The sequence below is a fragment of the Amblyraja radiata genome, chromosome 8, assembly GCF_010909765.2.
Source record: "Amblyraja radiata isolate CabotCenter1 chromosome 8, sAmbRad1.1.pri, whole genome shotgun sequence".
NCBI lineage: Eukaryota > Metazoa > Chordata > Chondrichthyes > Rajiformes > Rajidae > Amblyraja > Amblyraja radiata.
The window spans coordinates 69,194,824-69,201,082 of NC_045963.1; positions in this window are offsets into that span (position 1 = coordinate 69,194,824).

The window sequence follows — 6,259 nt, forward strand, 5'->3', positions numbered from 1 at the left end:
GTGTTTCAGTTCAAACTTAGTATTAGTTTTGGAGAGTGTGGAAATAGGCCCTTCGGCCCACCGTGTCTGCGCCGACCAGCGATCGCCCGTTCACCAGTTGTATCCTACACACTAGGAACAATTTACAGAAGCCAATTAATCTACAAATTTGCACGTCTTTGGGATTATGGGGGGGGATCCAGAGCACCCAGAGAAAACCCACGTGGTCGCAGGGAGGACATACAAACTCCGTAAAGACAGTACCCACAGTTGCTATCGAACCTGGGTCTCTGGCACTGTGAGGCAGCAACTCTACCGCTGTGCCCCTGTGCCACCCTAAATTTATTGCTGTTTCCTTAACACACTGAAACATAGAGCAGTTTTATTTGTAATTGCATTTCTTGTCCAGGACTTTGTCAGCATTCAAGCCGTTAGCATTTAATGTCATTATCACATTTTGAGGAAGCATTTTATCTAACAGAACCATTCTCATAAAATACATATTTTTAACTGGTAGCTGCAGGATGCCACAGCCTGCAAGGCTGCAGTCCTGCAGCTCCATGGACCCAGGTTCGTTCCTGACCTCCAGTACTGTCGGTGTGGAGGTTGCACGTTCTTCCTGTGATGAAGTGAATATCTTCCGGTTTACTCCCACACTTTAGAGACAAGCAGGTTGGTAGGGCAAGAATGTGGGGGATAATAGAATTAGTGCAAATAAGCAGCCTCATCATTCTCAAAGCAGGAATAAACAGGAAATCATTTCAGCTTCTCATTAGTATGCTGGTCAAAGGTTTATGTTCATACCAGCAGCAGAGCACCCACGGGTGCTTGATGGTGGGCTGACTGGCCCGTTGCCATGTAGAAATAAGGAACTGCCGTTTATAGCAAAGATAGGCACAAAGTCAATGGGTCAGGCAGCATCTCTGGAGCAAAAGGATGGGTGACTGGAAGACCTTGTCTGAAGAAGGGTCCCGGCATGAAACGTCAACCATTCTTTTTCTCCAGAGATGCTAGCTGACCCGCTGAGTTACTCCAGCTCTTTGTGTCTATCTATGGTCTGTTCCCATGCTGTGTGACACGATGAGCCTTAAAAATAAGACCTTGTCTTAACGTCTAATCTTTGCATAATGTCAGCGACAGTGGGTGCACGCGTGCTGGTACAGACATAAACCTTTGACCAGCATACTTATGAGGAGCTGATATGATTTCCTGTTTATTCCCGCTTTCCTGCTTTGAGAATGGTGGGGCTACTTATTCATTGAAAGTAATTATATGTCCACGAATAGACCGTGACCTTTCAACCAGCCAGTTTACTGATAGTTTTGATATGGTAATAACATTGCTGCTCCCAGTTCTTTCTCTGCAATTTTGCACAACTGCAAATTAATTTCACTCACATTAAAGAGAAAAATGGTTAATGGGCTAAAAGCTGTGTAAGCTAAATCTGCTCTCTGTAAGCTTAATCTGAATCGGAAGTTATGATCTAGCATCTTTCAAACCCTCATTCTCCCAAATACTTGAAGGAACTATTTTGGTGCAAGATTGTATACAAGCAGTCATTGTGAGGAGCTTTATCAAAGATAGTGAGACAAATTATCATTTTTGTGAAAATGATTCGCACATCCTTCAAATCCCCACACATTTAATAATCCAATTTTTGACCACATATCTTATAGAAGTGTTGAACGAGCCCTTTGAAATAGGGCTGTGGAATCTCTTGGATCTGTGAAAACCCAGTATGGGGCTTCAATTTAATGGCTCTTCGGCAGACAACACCTCCAGCAGAGCTGCTGCCTCACAGCGCCAGAGACCCGGGTTTGATCCTAACCTCGGGTGCTGTCCGTGTGGAGTTTGCACGCTTTCCCTGTGACTGCGTGGGTTTTTCTGGTTTCCTCCTAAATCACTAGGACGTGCAGGTTTGTAAGTTAATTGATCTCTGTAAAATTATCCCTTATGTGTTGGGAGTGGCTGAGAAAGAGTGATAACATGGAATTAGTGTGAACCGGTGATCAAGAGTCAGTGTGAACTCAGTGGGTGGCAAAGTCCGTGTCCTTGCTATATCTCTAAACCAAAGATCCTAGATCCTATCTTGCTCCGCTATAGGATCTTTGCTCTAAACTAAACTAACAGTGCAACACTTAGTACTGTATTGGATTGAGCTTTTGTTCTCAAATCTGCAGAGAGCGACTAAAACCCAAATCCTTGAGACTCATAAAATTCCCTGCAACTCAGACACAGCAAATATAAAAGGTACACAAAAGTGCTGGAGAAACTCAGCGGGTGCAGCAGCATCTATGGAGCGAAGGAAATAGGTGACGTTTCGGGCCGAAACCCTTCTTCAGACTGAAGAAGGGTTTCGGCCCGAAACGTCACCTATTTCCTTCGCTCCATAGATGCTGCTGCACCCGCTGAGTTTCTCCAGCACTTTTGTGTACCTTCGATTTTCCAGCATCTGCAGTTCCTTCTTGAACACAGCAAATATAAAGATGGGGCTGGACATCAGGGAGATTTCCTAGCATCCAGGGTCAATTTCAAAACACTTAGCTTCTCCTGGCCCCCTCTTTCTCTCTCAAAGTCTTTATTTGTGGCATGGACATTATAAATCAATCCTTGTCAACAAAGGATGTTTACTGACACTGAGGATGCATTTTACATTCAGCTGTCTCAGTCGCACTTTGCAGAATTCCCTCGATAGAACCTTCTTTGGAAACTTGGAAATATGCAATTCAAATAGCTAGAAGTTCAACAATTCGGGCAGGATCTGTGGGGGAGAAAATTAGTTCAATTTTCAGGTAAATGGCCCTTAACTATAACTTTTCTGTGCTTTAGTTTAGTGTAGAGGTACAGCATGGAAACTGGCCCTTCGGCCCACTGAGTCCACGCCAGCCATCAATCACCTGTTCACACCAGGTCTAAATTATCCCACTTTCTCATCCACTCCCCACACACCAGGGACAATTTTCAGAGGCAACTTAACCTACAAACCCGCATGTGTTTGGGATGTGGGAGGAAACCGGAACACCCGCAGAAAACCTACGTGGTCACAGGGAGAACATGCAAACTCCACACCGACAACATCTTGAGATCAATCCACCATGTGAGGTAAAATTAAACCATCAAACTATCTTTAATGGTCAATGATAGACACAAGGAGCTGGAGTAACTCAGCAGGCCAGACAACATCTCTGGGGGAAAGGAATAGGTGACGTTTCGCGCTTCGGGTCATGATCCTGCTTCAGACTATGGTTCTTTGTTGTCACGTACAGATGTACAGTGAAATCCATTTTTTAGTAAACAGTTCAGTAAAGTATAGGCATACCTAAGCAAGAAGATTGGGGGGGGGATCTTATAGAAACGTACAAAATTCTTAAGGTGTTGGACAGGCTAGATGCAGGAAGATTGTTACTGATGTTGGGGAAGTCCAGAACAAGGGGTCACAGTTTAAGGATAAGGGGGAAATCTTTTAGGACTGAGATGAGAAAAACATTTTTTACACAGAGAGTGGTGAATCTCTGGAATTCTCTGCCACAGAATGTAGTTGAGGCCAGTTCATTGGCTATATTTAAGAGGGAGTTAGATGTGGCCCTTGTGGCTAAAGGGATCAGGAGAAGGCAGGTACAGGATACTGAGTTGGATGATCAGCCATGATCATATTGAATGGCAGTGCAGGCTCGAAGGGCCGAATGGCCTACCCCTGCACCTATTTTTCTATGTTTCTATAATCCCCAATTAGTACAAAGCATATAGAAATAGTTCACTGAGACTGCATGCAAGAGTCGCCAAGCTTTGTCTGGTCCGCGGGTCTAGTCTCCTGATCCAGGCGAGCTGCAGGCTGCTGCACGGCCTCCAGCCGTCGCCTCCGTCCCGAGAACCGTCGTCCCTCTCCTCGTCCGACCACCTTCTCAAAAGTGGGAAACATCAATTCATGGTACATTTGCCTACTCAGATCTTACTGCAGGGGAAGGGTCCAATCGCCTGATGTGCAGCAAGCCAGAGGAATAATACGGCAAGTTTTTAATCAAACAGTTTATCCGAGCGAGAAAGGAGTGGAGCTTTGACAAGAACTGTTTACATTGCATTGCTCCCATGAGTCATGCTTCAAACCTTTCCCTCCTCCTGTTCAAAACAACAATCCTGAATCATGGCCAGCTGTAGGAAACTTCCTGTTTTCACAAGTGATGAGTTCCATTGAAACTGCCTGTTACTCATCCCTCTCTGGGATGACTTGCCCTGAAACGCGTCTGATGTAGCGGGAAGGCTAACTTTCAGAAGCAAATAACTTGAAGCAACCACCAGCAGCAAGCTTTTTGGGGAATGCTAACAATTCAATGCTGAAGCTGAATTTTGTCTTTAGTATGTAATTAAAAAAAATAAAAACAACATTACAGCCTGGAGAAGCAAATGCAGATGTTGGGGGCATTGGGGGTTCAGTATTGATGTGGATAGAGAACTGGCTGGCAAATAGGAAGCAAAGAGTAGGAGTAAACGGGTCCTTTTCACAGTGGCAGGCAGTGACTAGTGGGGTACCGCAAGGCTCAGTGCTGGGACCCCAGCTATTTACAATATATATTAATGATCTGGATGAGGGAATTGAAGGCAATATCTCCAAGTTTGCAGATGACACTAAGCTGGGGGGCAGTGTTAGCTGTGAGGAGGATGCTAGGAGACTGCAAGGTGACTTGGATAGGCTGGGTGAGTGGGCAAATGTTTGGCAGATGCAGTATAATGTGGATAAATGTGAGGTTATCCATTTTGGTGGCAAAAACAGGAAAGCAGACTATTATCTAAATGGTGGCCGACTAGGAAAAGGGGAGATGCAGCGAGACCTGGGTGTCATGGTACACCAGTCATTGAAAGTAGGCATGCAGGTGCAGCAGGCAGTGAAGAAAGTGAATGGTATGTTAGCTTTCATAGCAAAAGGATTTGAGTATAGGAGCAGGGAGGTTCTACTGCAGTTGTACAGGGTCTTGGTGAGACCACACCTGAAGTATTGTGTACAGTTTTGGTCACCAAATCTGAGGAAGGACATTATTGCCATAGAGGGAGTGCAGAGAAGGTTCACCAGACTGATTCCTGGGATGTCAGGACTGTCATATGAAGAAAGACTGGATAGACTTGGTTTATACTCTCTAGAATTTAGGAGATTGAGAGGGGATCTTATAGAAACTTATAAAATTCTTAAGGGGTTGGACAGGCCAGATGCAGGAAGATTGCTCCCGATGTTGGGGAAGTCCAGGACAAGGGGTCACAGCTTAAGGATAAGGGGGAAATCCTTTAAAACCGAGATGAGAAGAACTTATTTCACACAGAGAGTGGTGAATCTCTGGAACTCTCTGCCACAGAGGGTAGTCGAGGCCAGTTCATTGGCTATATTTAAGAGGGAGTTAGATGTGGCCCTTGTGGCTAAGGGGATCAGAGGGTATGGAGAGAAGGCAGGTACGGGATACTGAGTTGGATGATCAGCCATGATCATATTGAATGGCGGTGCAGGCTCGAAGGGCCGAATGGCCTACTCCTGCACCTAATTTCTATGTTTCTATGTTTCTATGTCTGTATTAAGGCACAAAATGCTGGAGTAACTCAGCGGGACAGACAGCATCTCTGGATTGATAGAAGGAATGGGTGACATTTTGGTGTAAACCAACATTTGCAGTTCCTTCCTACAAACTGGGAAAGTGGCTAAAACTATGAGTCGTCCAACTTGACTGAGTGATCCACTTCCACCACTAAACATAGAAAAACAGGTGCAGTAGGCCATTCAGCCCTTCGAGCCAGCACCGCCATTCAATAGGATCATCTAAAATCAGTATCCCGTTCCTGCTTTTTCCCCATATCCCTTGATTTCTTAGCCCGAAGAGCTAAATCTAACTCCCTCTTGAAAACATCCAGTGAACTAGTCTCCACTACAAAAATAATTCTATTTAGAATGGCTTTTGGAGATCTTTCCTCAGGGAAACATTTCAACGGAAATGACAAAGAGAATGGTGTGACAGTGCTGTAAATGAACATACGTTCTACATTTGGTTCCGTGGCGAAGAAATTTGATTACATCAATAGCAGAGGAATCAAGAGTTGCCTATTTCCTTCGCTCCATAGATGCTGCTGCACCCGCTGAGTTTCTCCAGCATTTTTGTGTACCAGGGAGCATAGCATGAGAATGATGGCCAAAAATGTTTTGACCAGAAACATCACCTATTCCTTTTCTCCAGAGATGCTGCCTGACGCGCTGAGTTACACCAGCATTTTGTGTCTATCTCTGGTGTAAACCAGCATCTGCAGT